A 12571-nucleotide genomic window follows, 5' to 3' on the forward strand; every position below is an offset into this window, starting at 1 on the left:
AAGAACTTCAGGTATGAAAACCCTTTCTTGAAAAAGCAAAACGCCATCTACTTCTTCTAAATCATGATGCTGAGAATATAAGTCCTTCAGTTCTTTATCAATTCTATCGGGCCAGCCATTTTTTAAATACAGTTTAATGTTTTGCAAAGCTCTATCATTATTTGTCTCAGCAGCCACCATTGAAAAGTCGATTGGAAATTCATTTGAAAAATTTAGACTTTTGATAAACTGATTGTCAATCTTTTTAGACACTCCTTCTTCCAAAGGAAATCTCGAGCAGAAATCTGCATTTCCCATTCTTTCTGAAGGTCTATATTGTCATTGAAGTTGAAATCCGAAGTTTTCGCGCTGGTGATCGGCAACCTTGCCAACTAGCGACGTTGTGAAATATCATTACTGGCAACGCTTTTGTAAAGTAATAACCAGCGTGCCTATACAGCTACGGGTGGTTGCATATTGAGCAACAGTAGGCAAGGAGTACCAAAAGTTTCTCATTGGTGGGGGGTGGATACGGAGCACTTTTTGACAGCGAATTGTTCGCCTACCATGCCTATGATTACGATTGCCTGTCACAATATGGACAATTCCGTGTATTCACGCAGAGTAAACTTGAATTTTGGAACGAATTAAATCTGACTTTGATTCAAAACATTCATTTTTTTGAATCCAGCTCCTGTTTTCTTTGAATCAATGAATTATAGTTTTGATTGAAAAGAATAATTTTTGAAAAAAAGAATAAATTTTTTGAATTGAATAACTTTGGACTTTGATTTCAAACAAATTCTTTGATTCAAAAGAAATTTGTTCAATTGCATATTTCTTTAGAAACAAAGTAAATTTTCTTTCAACCGAAGAAAAATGTTTTAAACTGAAAAGAATAATTTTTTGAAACAAAAACTTCAAACTTAGAAGATATTTTGCATTGACTTGCAAGAAGAACAGAAAACCGAAAAATCGAATAAAGTTCAGCCGCTCGTTTTAAAAATCAAACTAGTGAATCGGAGTAAGCTATAAATAAGGAGGATTCAGGATGCAAAATGGTAAGTGTAAGATAATAAATACTGAATATTTAAGTGAATTCAAGATTTTCTAAAACGCTTGTATAGTTACAGGACCACGGCCGACGGATAGATTTCCAAGTCTCTCGAACATGGAGAAAGCTGCGCAAAGTAACACCTCCCCAAATCCCGCGGTCGTATTTTTTCGGCCCAATCTTCAACGGCAATCACCAGTCGGACCACCCAGCAGCTGGAGTGGCTTTCGGAAGTTTATTGACCGGCCCACGGAGAATGCGAAACTTTGTCAACGATATCAAGGACCCTACTCGGTTATAGTGAACCAGTGTTTTATGTGTTTGTGAATAAAAAAGAATTTAAGAACTAAAATTGTATCTTTTTATTATTCAAACTCCTAATAGGAACTTCGAAACAACAGGGTAAAAATCTTCCAATTGGAATAAATGGAAAATGGTTCAATGAATAAATGCTTTTAAATCTATATATAAATTACCTTTGAGCAAAGATAATAACTTTAAATCAAATGAAACTGGTTTTTGTATCAAAGCATTAATATTTTGAATCTAAGATTTTTCAAAAGAAAAAATCTTTGAAACAGAGGAAAATACATTTGAACCAAAGGATTTTTTATTTATACCAAAACCAAAGGAAAAAATCCTTTGTTTTTGCGGCACTTTCCTTTGAAATAAAAAATCTTTGGTATAAGAACACACCCGAAGTTGTACACGTCCTGATAATAACTTGTCGCCAGTGAGTGTCGCCAGTAAATGTCGCCAGCGCTCATTGACGATAACTCCGGTTTGGGGATTCAGCGACAATATAAAATATCAAACTCATAAATTGATAACTCCATAATAAACCTTTGAAGCCTTGTAACAAATATTGTATTTCTACCATTTTTTCCTAATATTCCCAACAAAGGTTTGTGGTCTGTATAAATTGTAAACTTCTTACCAAACAAAAATTTATGAAATTTTTTTACAGTTGAGACTATTGCCATTGCTTCCAGGTGCAAAATCGGATATCCCTTCTGAGCTGAATTCAGTGAAAAGGAAGTAAACCATATTGGTTTTTCAACTCCATCAATAACGTGAGAAATAACTCCTCCAAGACCATAAGAACAAGCGTCCGCTGAAACTATTATTGGCAAATTAGGATCATAGAATATTAAAATGTCAGCTTTAAGTAATTGAGCTTTACAATTTTTGAAAGCATTTTCACAATTAGAATCCCAAATAAACTTAGAATCCTTTTTTAATAAATTATACAACGGACTTAGATGAATCGACAACTTTGCTAGAAATTTTCCATAATAATTTATGAGTCCTAAGAAAGCTTTTAGCTCCGACACATTTTTTGGCACTTTAGCCTGTTGTATTGTTGCAACCTTTTCCGGATTTGGTTTAAGTCCTTGTTCACTGATAATATGTCCCAGATAAGGTAGCTCAGACACGAAAAATTTACATTTTTTGAAATTTATTTTGATATTTGCCTTAGAAAGCTTTTCAATTACCAGCCATAATTTCGTCTGACATTCCTCTACATCTTTCCCAGCTATCAATACATCGTCTAAATCAGTGGTTTTCAAAGTGGTCCCTACCGCCCCCTTGGGGGCGTTGAGATCTTCCAGGGGGGCGGTGAGCTCAATTTAAAAATCTGGGGGGCGTTAAAAGGGCTCAGGGGGCGGTGAGGTCGTAATTCACATTTTCACAATTCACGAAACAACATAGAATTGAAATAACAACGAGTAAATTCGATGCAAAACGATAAAATGGATGAAATTACTTTAGAGAACTAAACATGAGGTTCAAGACTACAGTATCAATATTTTCACAGAGTAGCAAGAAAATGATTGTTTTTATTTTCTAAACATGTATCTAAAAGATTTTTTAAAATGGTCACTAATTTTGTATACGCTCCATATGTTGAACTTGTTTTGTAAGATTATATTATGTTATACTAAAAAAGATTGATTTTAGATGACAATGCTTGATAGTTTTTAAAATGTATTGTCTCAAAAAATCTGCTTAACAGAAAAAATCTTCGAAAAAATTTGCGTAAAAAGGTGTCATCTGTGATTGAGTAATAACTTTTTGGAAAGAAAATATGGAAGAACTTCTTTAGGTAAGAGAATTTTCGTTTTAATTTCTTACTTGTTCACCTTTATTTCAATCGGTTCAAAAAATCAATAGTGCCATTTTCAATGGATAAACTTTTATTCTATTCAGTTTTCACTAAAATTGCTACAATTCAGTTGTTAGAATCTAATTTAAACTTTAAGATCCTTGAATACAGCATAACTTTGAACATTATTTAAATTCAGATATCAAGGAATAATTTATGAATAGGAATATTAGGAATATTATTTTTTATGTTTTTTTTTCATCGGCTGGACAGTAATTAGTTTATATTCAATAATGTAAATTGTGAGTATAGAATTTTGTTTTCCAAAATTTAAAATATATGATTTTATATCAAAACAAACTAATAAATCAGTTTAGGTAATTGTCCAGGAAATTTTAAATAGAATTAGTCGTTTACTGGAAGTTTGAAGCAAAATGAAAGAAAAAAGGATATAAGTGAATTAAAGCTAATTTCGAGAAAACACGCTTTGAAGTTTTTATGTTTAAGCATTTTTCATACGTTTTTCGAAAATTTGCATTTTTCTTGCGGACAAAATAGTATGTAAATAAAATTCTAAAAATCTGAATAATCACGAAATCGTTTGACATTACTAATGCAAAATCGACCATTTTTAATCATATAATACCCCCTATCTCTTTGGCTCTGAGGGTCTCATATAAATTTTAATGAGTTTTGAGTTGAGTCTTAGAACAACATCAACCAAATGCTAATGGGTTTTCAACGATCCAGATTATCATTTTTTTAATAAGATTTTCTTAAAATTTGCCCAGGGGGCGTTGAGCTCAAAAATTTTGCAAAAGGGGGCGGTGAGTAAAAAAAGTTTGAAAACCACTGGTCTAAATAAACGAAAACATGGTCAATTCCTTGTAAAATTGTTTCCATAATCTGCTGAAAAATGCTAGCACTTGACGAGGCTCCCTGGGGAAGACGATTATAACTGTAAAGTCCACGAATAGTGTTTATAACTACAAATTTTCTAGACCTTTCAGAAAGGCTTAACTGAGTGTAAGCTGTCGCTAAATCCAAAGCACAAAACATTTTTTTGCCCGCCAATGAAGCAAATAAATCCTGAGCAGTCGGTAAAGGGTAGGTGTCCCGAATAAGCACCTTATTAATTGACACCTTACAATCAATCACAAGTCTGATTTCGTTATCCTTCTTAATTACCACGACAACCGGTGAGGCCCATAAGCTAGTCTTAATAGGTGATATTATATCATCCTTTTCTAGTTTCTCTAAATGCTCGATAACCTTGTCTCTAAACCGATAAGGAACATCGTATGCCTTCCTAAAAATTGGCTTGTCTTCCCGGAGCACTAAATCAGCTTCAAAACCTTGTATGGCAGAAGAAAAATTGTTATCAAAAACGTTCGGATACTTCAATTTGACCTCCGCTATACATTTTTCAACATTATTACCCAATTCAATTTTATTAATATCACCAAAATTCAAAATTCTTCTTCTCCAACCATGACACAAAATATCAAGCCAGTTACGGCCAACCAGTGGTATGAATTGATGATCCCCATCCAAAATTACCAAATTTAAACAAACGGTTTTTCCTTGAAACGTGACATCAACCGAAACTTTACCATAAATGTTCAAAGTAGAACCATTTATAACCATAAGCTTTTTGTCACTTTTTTCTACACGAAGATTTTTGAATTTCTTTAATAAATCTGTTTTGCTCATTACAGAAACTGCTGAACCACTATCAATTTCCATCCTAATAAATCTCTTATTAATTTGAATATTTAGAAGACAAGGTTCACTTATGTCAGTAATTGATTTAATCATCATGCAATAATAGTCACCTGATTCATCACTGCTACTGTAATCTACTCTGAGACGTTTGAAATAGTCGTGGACATTTTCTTTTGCCTTATCTTTGGTTTTATCGTCCACAAAGTTCACCATACTTCTATGGTTTCTTTTCCGTTCAAAACAGGATTTCCAAACATGCCCCATTTCTCCACAATAGTTGCATTTAAAGTTAGCATAACGTCCTCTAGTCTTAGACTGACTTCCTGAAGGAGATCTGCTGCGTTGAGAACTGTGAAAACGACCATGATCCCGACTCTGAGACCTGCCATCAAATCTCGATCTCCTTTCTGGTCCTCTCGAATATCGTCTTTCATACCTTTCGCCTAATCTGAATTTAACCGAGTTTATGTTTTCCGCCTCCATAAATTTATCATTATCGAAAGTCCGCTCTGAACTTTTAAGCATCCTCTCTGTTGTCTTCAGCGTCAAATTTTCCTCATTAAAGAGCCTGCGCCTCAACTCCCTATCTTGAATTCCTGTGACTAACTTATTGCGAATGGCTCTGTCACGATAGCCATCGAATTCACACGCCTCTGCTAATAATTTGACCGCCAAAATAAAATTCTCGTTAGATTCATTCGGCCCTTGCTTTCGGTTTATGAACCGACAATAAGCATGCAGTTCGGAGTCCTTTTTATCGTAGCGTTCCTTAAGTTTTTTTGAAATATCCTCGTAAGATAACGTTTTCAAATCGACTGCCGGAAACAACAGTTTGATTTCATCGAAAACCACCATGCCGCAGAAGCTAAGAAAAAGATCTTTTTTCTTATCATCTGCGACATTGTTACAAGAGAAAAAATACTCCAGCCTCTCAATGTAGTTTGAAAAGGAGGTTCCCGGAACGTACGGGTCGATTGTTCCAAACATAGCCATTGTGTTTTACTACAAGGCCCAAAAAGAAATAATAAAAAAAAAACACAAAGAAATCAATCAATAATGCGAAAGCAAAATGTAGTCAATAACTGACTTCTGTGATACCTCAATAAAATAAATAAAATACAAGAAAAACTAAATGTGCACTCACCAACGAATCGTTACCCGATTCTATGTTCTCAAAATCCAACGTCGAATAAATCGAAAAACAACACCAGGAACTTCCGGCACCCCAATTCGGCGCGGCGATAAACAAAATTCCAATTCTACAATACGATAACACCAGCGTCCCTTTATGGTGGACGGCGTCGCTAATGGCGAATGGCGGCGTCAGAAATGGCGATGGGTGGCGTCGACAAAGCTTCCAAACACAAAAGCCTCGGGTAGCGTCTAAATTGACCGGCTACTCTGCCAATAAAATAATCAGTTCAAGAAAACAATAATTATGACACTTTTCGTATTAAAGAACACAATTAAAAAATGTATACACTCCTCAGAACCCGTATCCAATATCAATCTGTTGGCACAAATTGCCCAAAACAGTAAACACTGAATGTATAAAAAAAAACGTCCAAAACACTTTGGCGTCTTGTTGGTTCGTAGTAAACAATTAGCGCTAACAGCGTAACACCACTTTTCCAAATTAAACTTTCTTCCACTGTTTCGAACTTACCAAATTCTCCTCGTTCGCCACTGTAAGTTTAGGTAGTTTTCTCTATATGTTAACTTAAAACACTTCTGATTAGTTTGAGGTCTGAATCCAAAGAGACAGAATCTTTATTCTCCAGATCACACGAAACCTTTTCTGGTTTTTCTAGACTGGCTGTTTATGTTGAGCCATAACAGCTGATGATCTTCACGCTCAGTTTGCAACCATCGAATTTGTCTTAATACTAACAGGAAGGAGGGGGTAATATGCCCCATCTACAAGAAGGGCGACAAATTGGACTGTGAGAACTACCGAGCGATCACTGTCCTCAATGCCGCCTACAAAGTGTTGTCCCTATCCTACTCCGCCGCCACAAGCAAACAGATTCGTGAGAAGTCATCAGGCCGGCTTCATGGAGAGACGGTCAACGACGGACCAGATATTCACATTACGGCAAATCCTCCAAAAATGCCGGGAACACCAAGTCCCTACGCACCATCTATTCATCGACTTCAAAGCTGCATACGGCACGATCGACCGTAACGAGCTATGGAAAATTATGGACGAGAATGGCTTTTCCGGGAAGCTGATCAGACTGATCAAGGCGACGATGGATGGAACGCAGTGCTGTGTGCGAATTTCGGGTGAATTGTCAAGTTCATTCGAATCGCGTAGAGGGCTTCGACAAGGTGATGGTCTATCATGCATGATGTTCAACGTGGCGCTAGAAGGTGTTATTCGACGAGCGGTGGGCGGAATGCGGGACACGATTTTCAACAGATCCAGACAACTTATCTGCTTTGCCGATGACATTGACATAGTCGGCAGATCATCTGCGGCGGTAGAGGAGATCTACCGCAAACTGAAACGCGAAGCAGGAAGGATTGGGTTGATGATTAATACGTCCAAGACGAAGTACATGCTGGCCTGCAGATCCGAGACCGACCGAACCCGCTTGTCCAGTAATAACAAGGTCACGATCGACGGCGACGAGCTGGAGCTAGTCGAAGACTTTCTCTATCTCGGCTCACTGGTGACCGCAGACAATGACACCAGCCGTGAGATCCGGAGGCGAATTATCAGCGGAAGTCGTGCCTACTATGGACTCCACAAGCAACTGCGGTCGAGAAGACTTAGCCCTCGCACGAAGTGTAACCTGTATATGACGCTCATTAGACCGGTTGTTCTCTACGGACACGAGACATGGATATTGCTCGAGGAGGACCTGCGTACAGGAGAACGGAGTGTGGAGGCTAAGGATGAACCACGAGCTCGCGCGATTCTACGGCGAACCCAGTATCCAGAAGGTGGTGAAAGCTGGCCGGATACGCTGGGTGGGACATGTTGCGAAAATGCCGGACGACTGTCCTGCAAAACAGGTGTTCGCTACGAATCCGGTAGGAACAAGACGAGCGGGGGTGCAACGAGCGAGGTGGTTAGACCAAGTGGAGCGTGATCTGGCGAACTGGATCTGGTTGCCATGGACCGAGTGAATTATAGGAATTATGTTCGTCAAGTTATGTCGTGAGACGGAATACTATGTAAAAAATAAAATAAAAAAATTAAATTAGAAAAAAGATGTTGGTCATACGTTTTATAGAGTAATCGTGTAACGTTGCGTATCCGTGTGGAAACAATGCCTTGCCGAGTACTTCGGCATGAATCATCCAAGCGGATGAAAATCTCGAAAAAAAAATACTTCGAGGGTTATACAGTATTTCAGCCAGCGATAGCGATTCCGAGTTGATGCCATAATTGCGACCTACTGTTGGCGCTTCAAGCCGCAGGTTCTGTAGGCCGTCGATACTCGTGATTAGGATGAGTTCAAAATGCTCAGTCCGACGCTTGAGCTAATCTTTTAGCGGCATTCTAGAATAAGTTCCTGCGTCACTAAACCAAGAACATAAACCGTTTTAATAAACATTCATTTTCATGTATTTTTCTTGTCAATTAACTATTAACCCCCATTCTGATACCTGATTGTCGAGCCTAGCTACGCTGCTTGACAATCCCATTGAATTTATCCTACATTTCCCTGGCCAATGTTGGGTTCCTGGATTCAAGTGTTTTGTGAGCTGTCAAATTGAACGAAATTGTGGGCAAATCAACGATAGACCTAATCAGTTCTTAGCAGCGGTGTCATATATACAGATTTTTCTGTATTATACAGATTTTTCAACGTCAATACAGATAAGATACAGATACAGATTTTTATACAGATTTTTAAACATTGATACAGATTTATACAGATTTTTTAGAAAAAAAAAATCAAAATCAATTGTTGATGAACTGGTTTCCATGGGCTAACTGCGTTAAATCTTTTTAAACCTTTATCTTTCCAACTGCAGTATACCGCAAATGCTTGCAACAGCAAAATTTATACTTAGCACCAACCCAGTTGTGTAACAGCTCATCTAAGGCTGTAACGGTTTAAAAAAAAGTAACAAGTACTACCACCCGTGTACTATTTAAATAGTACATCCATATGTATTATATAATTTATCCAGATCTTTAACTTCTACAAGTAAGCTTTTGTGCCGACTATAACCATGTACTTCTCATTTATTCTAGGTTCGTAGGAGCTTCAATAATTAGTCTCTTTTTCTCAACAGCATAACTTAATTGTTTTAACGGCGAATGAAAGGGCCCCAAACGGAGTACACATATTTTGATAATAAAATCAGTATAAAATCTCTTCTCCTTAGGTTTGACATCTATAAAGTAGGGAGGTATTTAAGATTATCACTTTAAGATAGTTTTAAAAAGAAAATTGAAAATCATATATGACTATTCTTATTTCAGATTCAATAAGGTTTGCATTGTCAGTTTTTTTGTTCAAAACTCTTTAACTGAATAAAGTCGGAGAACACTTTGGAATTATAAAACAAATTCATTTCTTATACGAAATGCAGTTATTTTTTTAAAGCCAGTCCACTTATTGGAACGAGTTTTAGTTCATAAATACAGGAAAGAAATCTCGAAAATTAATTTCGATATGTCACTACGATAACAAAAAGGATTTGTCTTTATGGTCCATGCACTGATTTGAAATTGACTCATTAATAAAACTTTATCAACAGAGCTTGAAATTAAACATGTTTCATCTCGACAATCACTGAAGTTAATACATATTACATTTCATATTTTTATCATAATGTGTCGAGTTTTACATTGCAGAATATTGTAAAATGGTTAAAGGCATCTAAAGTGTTTGAGTTATTTTTCTAAATATAACATCAGGCATGATGTTTATAAGTCAAAGTTTTTCGTAGCTATTTAGTCCTAAGGTGGTAAGGATTTTAAAATAAGATTAACAATTTTTATCAATAACACATACATAGGTTAAAAAATGCATTCAATAAATTCATGCGCTGGCATAACGATAAGGCAAAGATATACAAAAAATGGTTTCAATTCAGTCATCGACTTCCCCGAGGACTTGACTTCGGAGGAAAAAGTGGAAATTTTGACCTAAATTTAATGAACAAAATACAATCTTTCATATTTCTTGAGGCATGAGTCAAAATGTTTTGTAGACTTCGGCAAGGTTGGGAAATAAGTTAAAATCTTCAATATCAAATTCTCACAGACTTTTTTTTAATGATATCAGAAATAGATATTATTAAATTTTTCAAAGCGTTGTGTTTCTGAAACTAAAATATCTAAGCAAGATATATGAATGGTTAATTGAATGAAAGATAAAAGAAAGGATAAAAATCTGTTGTACGTATTCATGCAGGTTTGTTATTGAGTATAAGAAGAAAATATTAAAATTTCTATTCTTAATCTGATTGATTTGCATTTAGGAACCCAAAATCTCCCAAAATCAATAAAGTGTTAAAACCTAGGCTGACTTTCCCTGGTGTAATGTCAGTTCTAAATTCAAGTATCGTATTTATTCGCTTCAGTCCTGCTGCACTGCTGCCAACTGTGAAATTTACGAACAGAGTGAGCTCAAGTGTAAACAAAGTGAGCATATTTATGAGGTTTTTCAAACACTTATTTCATTAGTTAAAAAAGGTTTTTTTGGTCCGTTTCTTCTACAAGTTTGTTGTTTAATGTAAGTAGATTCAAATTTCGTATAGTTTTTAAAAATTTATAAAACGATCTAGTGACAGATGATTAAAAAAAAATGCATGTTTAATTCATTACTTTATGGAACTCCACAAAAAACATTATTTTATGATGAATTTTTGCTTGAACCCTCCCCGTTTTTTTCACTAGAAGTTAATAGAGATATAACTCGTTGCAAAATGATTTTTGGTAGAATTTTAAAACTTGAAAATACCGAATTTTTTAACATAAAAAGTCACTGATTTTATTGACCAAAATAAGCATATTAGAACAAAACTAATTCTCTAGCGGAACCGGTTGTGGAATGTAAATAAAGGTCAAACGAACTAGGTGTGTTTTAATTTATTTACTTTAAAAGTTTTGAATGCTTAGTCAGCCAAAAATTGCAAATAAAGTGTGTTTAACCTCAAAGATGCATGCAGTTCGAGTAAGCAAATAATGACTATATGCGAATGGAAGGCTACAGTTTGTGTTGTCTATTTACTAAGTTCATTCGGTTACAATTTGGTTATTTATATAATGTAAAAATGATCTTTTTTCCGAACACTTAATAAGTTTAGACTAAGTTAAAATAGTTATAAGGAATGAATTGAAAAAAAAGTTCAGCGATTAAACATACAATTATTTAAGAACGATACTTCATCACATGATTCACATCTGGTAATCAATTTAATAAAGCCTCACAATATGTTTGGCAAACAATTGAAAAAAAAAATCAAATTATCGGTTAAATATCAAATTGCTTTTAAAATGAGATTCTTTTTTAATTTGACATCAAGTATAAATAACTAACATGTCTAAGATTTGTTGATATTATAGTTTTTAAATTATTTAATCATTTAGACATGAAAAGTACATTTTTTGAGTAAAGTATAGTTTAATATTAAAGTAATAATAAATTTTGCCTAATGAACGCTGATTTTTGTATTAATTCATATGTATATTTTCAACTGAATCAATCCAAAAATAACAAAGAAAACCAAAAAATAATAGTCAACTTTCAAGCCGATTTACCATACCTTGACGACCTAACACAACCAAAACCCGCTAATATGTGATTATTCGAACATTTTTTAAGAATTTAAAGTTGAAAAAAATTGAAAAATGATAATTTTTCATTGATAAAATCACTATTTAAAAAAGCTTGTTTTTTAATACCATTTGAAAGCTTTGACTTCAACCACATAATACTCACCCTGAGAATACATTGAAAAAAATAAAAAAAGCAAAAAAAGAATCTTGAATAGTTTTCCGAACTTTCCCTTACATCAGTTTTTGTGAAAATTCGGCAAGTGTTTCGAAATTTCACTTTTAAAAGTGTTGTTTCCATGCATCATTTGTTTACATTTTCCTTCACTCTGTTCAGCTGTCAAAATCCAGTGCGCCCGACCCCCATTACCGATAAAATATTTATATCCAGGTCAGGGTTTGACTTTTACACTAGAATAAAAATACTAGGTAATTGAATCAGATTCAAATTTCTCAATAATTATTGTGTATCTAAGTTTCGTTCATCACTAAAATTCAATTTTCGTACTCAATATACATTTTTTTATTTTAAGATTTTAGAAATAAGGTTGAGAAAATTCAGTAAACAAAAATAAGATTCTGATTTCAGAATAACATTAATTTGGTATTTGGTTAATAATTCAGAATAATTACTTGATATTATTGTGCTAAATCTCACGCATTTCGATTTTCAATTTATACCAATACAAAAAAAATAAAAGTTTTATGAACTAAAATGAAAGGATGCTCAACAAAATGCTGCTCAAACGTGACAAACTTTAAAAATTTGGTTCTAAGGTTGTTTGGATGCGGCCAACAAAATTGAATTTTTTCATTTGGTGTGAGTGAATAAGCCTTTAGTAATAATTTTCATATCCAAAAAAAAAAACTTACAACTAACATTTTATCACTTTAGATTAAGTTTAATTAATGATATAAATTGTCAATTTTTGAATAATGTTTTTTTTTTTTTTTTTTTTTT

This window comes from Uranotaenia lowii, chromosome 1, assembly GCF_029784155.1.
Source record: "Uranotaenia lowii strain MFRU-FL chromosome 1, ASM2978415v1, whole genome shotgun sequence".
NCBI classification, from domain to species: Eukaryota; Metazoa; Arthropoda; class Insecta; order Diptera; family Culicidae; genus Uranotaenia; species Uranotaenia lowii.